At 36.1% G+C, this 12,255-nt stretch overlaps 1 long non-coding RNA gene across 1 annotated transcript in view; it reads left to right on the top strand.

The window, feature by feature from the left end:
• The window catches only part of LOC112128106, a 138,619-nt gene that overhangs the window by 57,989 nt on the left and 68,375 nt on the right, over positions 1 to 12,255 (top strand). The window contains exon 2 of the long non-coding RNA XR_002910865.1: positions 4,307 to 4,360. This is a non-coding gene — a long non-coding RNA (uncharacterized LOC112128106). The remainder of the gene's footprint in view (positions 1 to 4,306; positions 4,361 to 12,255) is intronic.

The following is a 12,255-nucleotide window of genomic DNA, read 5'->3' as shown; positions in this document are numbered from 1 at the left end:
TATATATATATAAAATATAACGATTTCGATGAAGCTTTCACACTTTTAGAAGAAAACCGTTAAAACGATTTTCTTTATATCGTAAACGCTATTTTTTATACCGACATTTTATTAAACGTTATTCTTCATATCTTTACTTAACGATTTTCTTTATATATTTCATCATTTTGTTCAAGAATATCTATTTGTCGGTAATTACTCAACGATATTTTCAGGTCGATATTTTACTCAACGATATTTTCATATCGATATTTCACTTAACCATTTTCAGTATATAATAATTTTGCTCAGGGATATTCTATAAAAATACGATGTATTACTCATGATATATTATTCCTATTTATGTTATACTTACCGATATTATATGTATATCAAAATACCACTTAACGATTTTCTTTATTTCGATGTATTCTCAACGATATTTTTCTAAAAATTTGCGTAACGACTTTTTATATCATATTTTTTTCGTTAACGATATTTTTCTTATCTACATTTTACTCAACGATACTGTTAACGTCGATTTTTTACCGAATGTTATTCTTTATATCAATATTTTAATTAACCAATTTCAAGGTTTGTCTCATCATTTTGCTTAAGGATATTGCATAAAAATCGATATATTACTCAATAATTATTCAGAAATCGTGAGATGCGGTCTGGTGTGATGTAGGTTTCTGAAAAACCTTTTCTTTATCGTGCCAACGTTTCGATCTTTATTGAGACCATCTTCAGAGAGTGCCCTCCTCTCAACACAACACGCAACAACTGGATGTTTGGTATCGATTATTGTATTTAGTCATCATATTAATACAATGTTATTATTAATTACATATGCAATATTATTTTTGTTTTGGATTACATTGTATTAAATTGTAATTACCAAATCCCCCATGCTGGAACATGCAACGTACAATTGTCCATGAAAAAACCATGGATTCTCCAAATTCAATCCACATAACGGCAATGATTGACCTTGTGATTTCCTAATTATTACTGCAAAAGCCGGTTTAATTGGAAATAGCAATTATTTTAGTTGGGAAGACACTTTGATTGGTATAATTGGTATATTAGCAAATCCTCTCCTTTCAATTTTAGTAAGAATATTAATATTATTCTACGAACAATATGATGTTGGTGTGGTGGCATTTTAAAAAACAGAAAAATTCAATTTTAACAACAGAGAGTCAAAAAGTCAAAATGGAAGATTAAACATCCTCCATACTAGCCAAAATTATCACAATTAATACTGAACAGTAAAAAACTTAGAAAACTAAGATAATTTACTACTTCATCTCGGTCTATAACTGTATATCCGTCTATAAGCTCAGATACGAAGATGTTTGTGCATAAACACACACACAAGTGCAGAGTTGTGCCTATCACCTCTCGCAGTCCACCAGCAATTCCAGTTTGTAATTTGCAGTAAATTACCGGTACGCATCGAGAATCACTCACCGTGGTTTGGTTCGGGGAGCTGCAAACAGGTTATAGGTCATTTCATCAGTTCCAAAAAACAAATCACACTATCACTATATGATTATCTATTGATTTATATCTCTATTTTTTCGTATATACAGCCGTATAACCCGGTCGTTAATACAAAGTTTATTTTAAAGATTATTTTGAGTATTCATATTGCAAATTCTTGATGTGGTATAAATATATATATATTTGTAAGCGTGTCTCTTCTGTTTTGAGCTCAACCCTGAATTCGGAGAACCGAAAACAAGGTCCCAGAGGTTTTTTTTATGATCGGACCTGACTACATTAATTTAATTTAATGATCAGGCACCTTTTTTTGATATATGAAATTCCAATATTGAATTCAAACCAAAATAAATACGAGACCAAAATATTAATTAAATTTAAATTATTTATTACAATTTATTTTAAAAAAGATTACAATTTCTTTTATTAATTATTATTTTTAATTTAAAGAATCTTTTATTCTATAATAAAACCTACTTCAGAATCTACAAACATTAATTTTAAAATCGACGTTAATTCTCGTTTTATAAAGAAAAATAAAAGTAAAGGAAATTATTACTATTAATTTTTGACCACCAATTAGAAAATACAATTAATATTTTAACATAACTTTTAAAATCAAATGTTATCTCTTTTAGTTTTCTTTATAAAAATATATTTTTTGTTACAACCCTTTTTTAAATTAAAATTCAATTATTATTTTTAGTTTTTTGACGTCAAAATATAAAATTTACTCGCTTGAATTGTGTGCACACCAAATTTTCTTAATTACAAATAAACAGCTCTTAACCCACGGAAGACAGAAAGGGAATTGTGTTTTTTGACTGAAAAAAAATAGCCCTTTCCTAGCCCCTACTCTTTTCACTGTCAGATGTGTGTGGAGGGGCATGGCGGTACATTCAAATTGAAACGTGACATAAATTAAATGAATACAATTTCAAGTTTAAACTTTATTGTGCAAACTTTATTCACACCTTCAACAACCACAACTGGATATAAATTATATTCAAAATCTGATTTATACTGAAATGCAATACAATCATGTTTTACCAATTGATTTAATCGATTCATTTGCATCCTTAATCGACTATTGTCACGGTGTTCATTCTGATCACAATAGGTCTGATTGTCTTAATTCTCTAATTTTACTCGGTTTGTTTCATTTCGTGATGTTGTGATGATTTAGCAGGAATTGAGTGTGACATATGAAATCTATTTTGTTCATTTCTTTGTGCTGTTCCTTCTTCTGCTTTATTACGTCTTTCACCGCATATTCTCTAGTCAAGATTTGTGCGACGGCCAATATTTTGTCGTTTTCGTGACATTTTAAACATCAACAAAACACGATTCCAAAATCAGTTCTAGAACAGCAGAGTCAAACAGTCAGTGTCATTCGAAAACTGAACATATGGAACTTCACAGCCTTTCACTTTATAAAATCCAGAATGTTAATAAATCCAACAAAACAACAGCACTACGTATCACATTTAATTTTAAACTGACCGCGTTCGGTAAAACAATGTTTAATAATATTTTACATAAATTATAATTATTTATGCATACATGTAAAACAAAAACGATTTTTGTAGTCTTTATATTTGTTTACTAAATAAACGTTCACTTGGAGCACCTTTCTGATTTTTATGGTTTGGCCAAGTGGAACGGTGGTCGGTCAGGCCATGCCTATAGTTTTTCTCCTTCCTACATCACTACTGCCTGTAGTATAGATACAACGGTGAAGTTTGTATCTCCATATCTTTACATCGGCGAAACCAATTCTGCAGTTTTTACGACTATAATCTATCAGCAGTTTTGCAACTATAAACGATTCAGCGATTTTTGCGACTATAGAGTGTTAGCGTAGTTTTTGCGTCTTTTGACTGTCAGCGCCTCCAAATCGGAATTTAAAAGACGCGGGAAAGTTGTTTTATACCGGGTGACTAAGGCCCCACTGGACAGCTGACAGCTAAGAAAACAGATGTGAAAATGGACGCCACAAATTCCTCGCCAAAATCTCTCTATTGTTCTAAATCCTGACGTCCATTATTTATATCCCATTTCATATTAATTAAACCTATCCAGCACAAATATTACAAAGTGTGAAAGCTTCATCGAAATCGGTTCAGTAGTTTTCGTTTTATATATATATATAAATATCGATTAACGGTCACTAATCACCACACATTGTANCGATAAAGAAAATGTTTTTCTGAAACCTACATCACACCAGACCGCATCTCACGATTTCTGAATAATTATCGATTAACGGTCACTAATCACCACACATATTCCTGAATGATGTTTTTCATGACTAAATTTTGTTTATCGATGTTCTTGATATCTATGTTTTACATAGCGATATTATATGTAACGATTCAATACACCGGTATTAAAAATATCGATATTTATGATATTAGGTATCGATATCGATATTCGATATTTATGATATTAGGTATCGATATCGATATTCGATATTTCCCTTTGCAGCATTAATCCAATTGGCAGTTTTGAAAATTATTGATATTATGCAACAATATAAATAGTTCACTAGTTTCTGGTCCGCTTGACCAATTAATATCTTTCAGTTAGTTAAAACTTAAAAATGGCAAAAAGGAGGGGCACTCAAAAGGTGGGGTTGAGATGGGAAGTTAGTGCCCGAGTGGAACGATGTCACGATAGCTCAAGTGGTAGAGCAGCGGCGTATCTAGCCGAAGATCGTGGGTTCGAATCCCGCTCGTGACACTGACTTTTTTATCTCAACTAAAAACCTTAATTAATTGAAAAATATAAATAAAACAATTTATTTTTATTGTTTCAGCCGCTGTTGGGCCTCCACCCAGGCTTTAGGAATTACCGGATTTATTGTTAACAAGTAAGTTTTAGATATCATATGTATAACTAACCTTTAAGTGGGTCTTAGTGTCTAAAAAGGACATTTCTTTTTGGTTAATTAAGTGATTTTGAACCTTCATTTTTTTCAGATGTACACCTACTCTACCACAAAAACGCTGGGCATATAAATGCTTGCAAATAAAACCTTGTTAATTTTTTTATTAAAAAAATTATTTTTCAATATTATTTATTTGTAATTTAGAAGTAAAGGGGAAGTTGGTTGATAACGTAATAAAAACGATTTCTCCTCGGTAAGTGGAAGAAATCTGTCTTCCCCCTCAGCGATGAAAGTCCTGTTGCATAATTAATAAACGGAAAAAGGATCCTTTTTTAAATCCCAGTGCAGAGGAATCAATGTAAATCCGCCTGACGTGCCCACCCTGGTTAGCATAAACGGCTCGCTAATTTTCAACCCGGTCGGGTTTCGCGTTTCCTTTTTCCAATTTCGAAACTTTCCACCGGCCGTTAAGACCACCCCGCGCCTTTGTAAAACAAGCTGATAAATCACCGTCACTTTGACTAACGGATTGTTCGGTTTAGGAAATGCCCGAAGATAAATGAAAATCCGCAAGCCCTTTCCAAGCTATTATAAACGTGACGTGCAAAAGAAGTTTTTTGTTAAGAAGTTAAGAAATTTTGTTTAAATGATATTTCCAAGCAATTGTTTTTGTTTTGTTAAGGGTTATGTTGCGCAAGTGATGTCCAACACAAACCGCAAATTGTTTTATTGTCGAGTTTTCTTCATTTTTAACGTCAACATGTTTTTCGGATAGATATAATTTTATGTGTAATCATCTTTGCGTTACTGGGTAGTGCAAATGGGCTGGCTTAAGGATGGTTAAGAATAGTCAGGGTAGGTAGGGTTAAAGTTAGGAATGGTTAGGCTCGGTAGGGTATGGCATGGCTAGGGACGACTTTAATCTTTTTAAATAGATAGTTCCTACTTACAGTAAGTTTAAAATGATAGTTCTTACTGACAGTAAGAAAATTTTTCAAAAAGATTGAACAACACACTCACTGCACCATTCATCGTTTCTAAGGACGAGTTTTGTTAGGTAAGATATAGTTGGCGAGGGGCAGATAAAATTACATTAGGTAGGGTTAGGGTTAGCCATGAATTAAGTCAATTCATAGGGCTAGGATTAATGTTAGGGTATGGTATGGTATGGCAGAAAAGGATACTAGGAAGCGGGTTTTGTACTCCCCAGGCACTGCAGCCTTCTGACTTATTGTACCTTCCTAGTTCCTTAGTTCAGTTAGTAGACTCAATCCTTCTTCTTAGAAGTATCAGGTCATTGCTGTTGCTGATGCAATTTGATTCCCTAAGTTTTTTCGGTACGTTAGGTTAAATTTCCATTGAGCTGTTGCTTCCCATTTGAAGATGATATGGGTGGCTGTTTCTTCCTCCTCATTACATAATCTGCAAATGGGACCATCGCTGTACATACCCATGTTGTGTAGATGTTTTCTCAAATGCAAGTGACCAGTTAGTAGTCCTATCACTTCTGAGTTTGGCCCTTTCCAATTGCAGCAGTGTTTTTGCCAGTCTTTACTGCCATAAGTTTACTATGTCTAGCACCGCTAGAGTTTATCCACTTCTCATTTTGTTTTGCTTGGATCCATTCTGCGATGGAGGATTCTATATTTGTTCTTGTTATCCCAAGAATAGGATCGGGGTCTATGTATGGTCTTGCAGAGTCTCCCCTGGCCAGACTATCTGTCTCATTACCCAACATTCCCCTGGGCCCTGGCACCCAAGATATCATCAGGTTGTTGTGTTTCCCCAGGTTTTGGAGATTTTGGATGCATTCACTGACTAATTTTGATGTGATTCTTTTACATGCTCATGCTTTAATGGCTGCTTGGCTATCTGATCTTATGAGGATTTTTTTGTCAGTGTAACCTCTTTTAAGATTTTCCCGTGAACAAGCATTGATGCCATGTATTTCTGCTTGAAAGACCGAAGTTTACTTCCCTAATGTGTTTGATATCTCATGTTTTGGGCTTGTACAGAAAACGCCTGATCCGGTTCCTTCCTTTGTTTTGGTGCCATCTGTGTACCATGTCATTGTATCTGATGCTCTCCTGTGTCCATTGAGACTTTATAGGAAGTTGTGAAGATTGTTTCCGGGATCATATAATCAGTCCACATTTCTAATAATGGGTGTCTGATTTTGTTGATTATGGTTGTATGCCCGAATTGTTTAGTTCCTTTCCAATTTAATTGTTTCTGGATTAATGTTAGGGACTAAGTAGGTTACTAAATAAGGTAAGGTTAAAATTAGGATTTGGGGCAAATTAGATTTGGTTAGATAGGGTTAGGATTAAGGACGAATTTGGTTAGGTTAGTTACAATTATGAATATGATTGGGGACGGTTTAGGTTTGGCTAGGTAGAGTTATGGTTTGAATTATTATTAGGGACGGATTAGGTTAGTTTAGGTTTAGTGTTATAAGTGGATTAGATTAGGATAGTAGGGTCAGGATTATAGTTTAGGGTTGATTAGTTTTGGTTATGTAGAATTAGGATTAAAATCATAGACTTAATTTTGGTTGTACGGTTGAGGTTAGTGTTACGGTTAGTTAATATTTTTATGAAAGGTATTGGTCGAGATAAAAAAGTCAGTGTCACGAGCGGGATTCTAACCCACGATCCTCGGCTAAATACGCCGCTGTTCTACCACTTGAGCTATCGTTACTTCGATCCGCTCGGTCACCAACGTCCCATGTCAACCTACAACTTTTCGAATTTTCCCTCCTTTTTACGGTTAGTGTCCGTTTAGATATAAAGCGTTATGGTTAGCGTTAGCGTTATGGGAGGTTTATGTTTCGTAAGGTAAGGTTAGGGTTTCAATTATGGTTACAGTTATCGTTAGGTTCTGATTAGGTTAAGTGGAGTTAGTGTTAGGGAATATTTAAGGTTTGGATTAGGGTAAGGTTAGTTAATGTTTGTGACAGTTTAGGCTTCGTTATTTAGTGTTAAGGTTAGCGTTAGTGATGGGTTAGATTACATATCCACTGTTCAGTGTTTGGTCACGTTTATGTATGATAATCAGCAATCGATGACCATTAGATATTTTACTGAAAGATGTTTCTTGGCAAAAATATTGTCTGTAATCGGTATTTACATAAGAATAGATTGATTTTTGTTGATAAAATCTCTTCTTTGAAATTAAGATTGTGAGGCGAGGCACAACAATTGGGTAAGTCAAATAGAGGACAATGTACGGTTTATTCTCGACGACTGCTCTTTAAAACGAGTATGCCAATGATGTCGCCTTGTTCATTTAAATCTTCCCATTCACCCGGGTAAATAAACGTTTGTATTTTGCGGGCCTGAATGGGCTTTATTTTAAAAAGGTTTTGTCCTGGCAGGAGACCGGATTGATTATTATCTGGAGGAGGCCATCCGTAAATTCTTCGGGGGCGGAAATGGAGTGGTGAAATAAATAAAGCTTTTTGTAAGAGGCTATGTGATGAATTCTCCCTTGTTCAACGGCTTATCACAATGTATAAACGTAATTTGTTCTCAACAATTATCACTTCTTTAAAGTATGAGTCCATAATTTTTACAATGTGTTTGTCGTTGTATTTCACAACCGTAGTTCAACGAAAAACAAAGTTAAAATATAATCAAAATGATCGTTCAAATCATAAAATAGAAGCAATGAAGTCTCCATATATACTCAATATTGTAAAAGTTGAAATATATGCCAATTTTCTTTCAAAATTATCGAAGAACAGTGCACTGGGGTGTTAAAAAAATAGTGTCTCAAACAGAGCTCTTAGGGAAACATCCGACACTGTTGTATTTAGGCTTACCCAGCGGGACTCTGGCATCTCATATCCCTAGCTACTCGTGGGAACAATATGGAGCCTATAAAACAAAAACCAAACATCCGGATCAAGCCCAGAGGCCACCCAACCAGGCAATAGTACCACACCAAAGTATATGCCCTTCAGGTCTAAAAGCCTGGAGGAGATCGAACAACTCACAGCTGATGCAATTAGTAAGCCTCCAGAAACAGGTTACCAACCCTATTGAAGGGGATAGACAGTAGAATATGTTAAAACACGAAGGATGGTAATTCGGGACAACTTCATAAAGACGAACCTGAAGACGAAAAAGGAAAAGAAACAGGAGAAAAGTCAGCTCATTTAACAAAGCCTACTTCTAATACCGAAAAGAAAAGGCCAAGTTCGGAAGGCAGCACCCCCAAAAGCAGGTGCCGAAAAAAGGTACCAATGCCAGAACGGGAAAAAAAGGGTGCAAAGGAACACCGCTAAAGGTAAATTCCTAATGGTACTGAAAGGTCCAAAACTGACAAGGGCACTGGGGCTGAAGTCTTTAGGATGAATTCAAAGACCGAACTGGCTTAAGTCAATATGCTACTGTTTTCCAGTTTGAAAACATAGAGATTGAACACTGCCACAAGGAAATAATAAAGCTAGGAATACATTACCAGATGATAGCTATTTTCTCTGAAAATTAGGCGGCACACCAGGCTTTAGGTAAAGGAAAAAGTTTGGAATCCCTGGCAGAAGTCAGCGCCAACAATGACCTGATCCTGGCATGGGGCCACGTGCATTCGGGGCATAGAGGCAATGAGAAAGTCGACATGTTGAGCAAAATAGGAGCCAACATGGAGCAACATAGATCCCGAACCCTACTATAGCGTAGCATCTTGCAACAAAAGAGCATTCATCCTCAAATGGATCGTTAATGAGTCCAAAACCTTGAGGAACAACCCCAGGCACGAGGCGCCCGAAGCGATTCATAGATGGGTCATTCGCGATACCTACAAAGGAATTACCGGAAGGCAACCGCAACCGAACCAGGATTCTGATGGACTCCTGGTACTGCTACCTAAGAAGGCATAGGACTACAGACGGATGAAATACTGTGCAAATGCTGCTAGGAAGAAGCGGATACTGAAGAATACATTTTATGCTTTTGTGACGGTCTATGCAGGTGCAGATTTTTGCAAATAGGAGAGGAAAAGCGGCAAGAAGATTCTATTCTAACCTGATTCTATGCTGGCAAAGCTTTGGTGGTTGATTAACAACCTGAAGTTTAAAAGCACAATAAGCAGAAGAAGCGCAATATACCTCCTCAGGTCGAGGAAGGTCTCGGGGACGCTTCTTTCATTCCTATCTGTTAATATAATTCCTTAATATTATACAGTTCTAGTTTCCCCCCCATTTTTTTTCGATATTTTCCTCCAGCGATAAAAATATCCCGAGTAGAAATAAAGTGTAAGTCCCCCTCCCTAGCGTTCTGGGGCCGAGTAGAAGTTAAAGCCAGTTTACAGCCCTGCTAACAATTCCCGACCTGCTCACCTCCCCCCTTAGAACAACCCCTAGTGTTTGACTCCCTGTTTTACTTCTCGAGGCTAATGAGCTTTGCAAAACTTCACCACTTCCCACAACTTAACTACTCCGCTCAAACGGATTTCCCTTCGATGTGACGGCACTGATTTTTGGAGACGTTAGAAACAGAACAAGGCGGCGGTGTTTCAAACTCTACTTTATCACAAACAACCCCCTTATAAAATCGACTTAATCCTTTCCAACTTCCGTAATTATTTCTTCCCCTTATCTCCTATTGCTCCAACGGAGGTAATCAAATTGTAAATAGTACAACTAATATATGTAAATGAATATATATTTTATCGAACAAGTAATAAAATTTCGAATCAATACGTTCGACCTACTTGATATCAATTCACTTCTACATAACCTAAACGTCACTAACCATAACCACCTAACCCGAACTTAACACTACAAACCCTTTTAAACTAAACTAACCCCTTCTTAACCTTAACTCGAAGGAAACATAACCATGATCCTATCTAACCGTCATAGTACCTAACGTAGCCGTAACACTAACCTAACCATAACAAACATACTCATTTCTAATCTAACCTTTATCTGATCGAACCTAACATATCAATTTCTAACTCTACATAACGGTAATCGTACTAAACTAACCCAACCCTCGCCAAATATAGTACCCAACCTAGTTAATCAAACCATGATCGTACCGAAGCCTATTCTCACGCAAGCCTAAACTTAACCACCTTTAACTTAAACTTATTCCTAACTGTAACTAACCAATCATAATCACCTTAACTCTACTTAACCCTTTCTAAAAATACCTAACCCTAATAGATTGTAACTTGTAAAACTATCTAACCTTATCATTCCTGCTCTAAACCTTATACTTCCGAACTTGAGCATAACTTTTTCTGATACTAATTAGCACTAATCGTATTCAATAAATATTATCCGTTCCTTAACATAACGGTAACTATAATCCAACCTAACCTTTACATAACCGTAACCTTACTTAGCCTAATGGTTCTAAATTTTACTAGAAAACAACTTAAACAACAAACCTTCTCTAACAATTATTTTATATCTAAAATTCAAAGCTTCAGTGGCGAAGGTTGCTTTGAATAGAACATGGTGTTACTTTTTGGCCCAGAATCTAATCCCGGTTTACTCTAAGTACAAGATATTTAATGCAGTGTGCCGTTCTATTTTGTGTTATGCAGGCCAGGTGTGGGGGTTCCAGGATTATGAAGTGTTAGAAAGAATGCAACGTTTTTTTATTAGGAAGATCTTCTCACTGCCTAATTCTACTCCAAACTATATGCTTTATATGGAGACGGCAGTGGATAACATTTTCCTCTTTACGCTGTCCATGCATTTTTCATTTGTTTTAAGGGTACTTAAGAGCCCTGTTGCCGAATCTCCAAAATTACTGCTCTCGAGGTTATTAAATCTAATGGAATACTTTAGCTTCTCAATATGGTTGCGATTTTTCTTTTGGCCCAATTATACCATGAAACTTTTGTGCAGACTACGTGATCAACATCGTGTGAGTTGTGAGCATCGAGCTCAGGTCTCCAACAGGTATCTTCTCTTTAAGACCCTAGACCACTCTAAGGAAACCTTTAACCTAAATGTTCAAGCTAGTAAGTCTATAAAACTTCCGACTCTTCGATGGCTTCTTAAACTCAGATGCGAGCAAGTGTTCTTCAAGTCTGTGCCATGGAAGGAAGACGACGGAAATTTCTTGTGCACGCTCTGTAACCTAAGAGATAAGGAAGATATCTTTCATTTTGTTGCCCAGTGTCCCATACTGTCTGAACTCCGTATAACTAGGCTGTAAATCGCTTTCCAGGTCTCAGCTGCTTGATCAGTTAAATATCGTGAATATGGAGAGGTCGAAAGGTCTAGCACACTATGCACGTCATGCCCGGCAATATAGGCACGATTACAATACGGAGCCATAATTGTTTAACTTGTATCTAAAATCAGCTAGTTTTTATAATTTAGTTTTTACTTATAGTTTTCTATTATTATTAGCATTATTATATAGTTTATTTTTATTATTAATTAAGGTTTTTAGTTGAGATGAAAAAAAGTTAATGGCACGAGAGGGATTCGAACCCACGACCTTCGGCTTGATACGCCGCTGCTCTACCACCTGAGCTATCGTGACCCCGATCCACTCGGACATCAACTCCCCATCTCAACCCCACCTTATGAGTTTTCCCTCCTTTTGCCATTTTTCATTTGAGATGGGGAGTTGATGTCCGAGTGGATCGAAGTCACCATAGCTCAAGTGGTAGAGCAGCGCCGTATCAAGCCGAAGATCGTGGGTTCGAATCCCGCTCGTGCCATTGACTTTTTCATCTCAACTAAAAACCTTAATTAATTGTAATGTTTAATTGGTCAAGCGGACCACGAAATTAGTGAATTTATTTTTATTTTTTATTTTTCATTCGCCTGAAAAAGAACAGCCAACTTCCGGCAGACGGATAAGCATCCATGCTGTAAAATGCTTTTAATATTTTATATTATGTAA

Source organism: Cimex lectularius, unplaced genomic scaffold, assembly GCF_000648675.2.
Source record: "Cimex lectularius strain Harlan isolate CLEC.00 unplaced genomic scaffold, Clec_2.1 scaffold339, whole genome shotgun sequence".
Lineage (NCBI taxonomy): Eukaryota > Metazoa > Arthropoda > Insecta > Hemiptera > Cimicidae > Cimex > Cimex lectularius.
The sequence above is the reverse complement of the archived record's forward strand: the minus strand, read 5'-3'. Positions and strand labels throughout refer to the sequence as shown.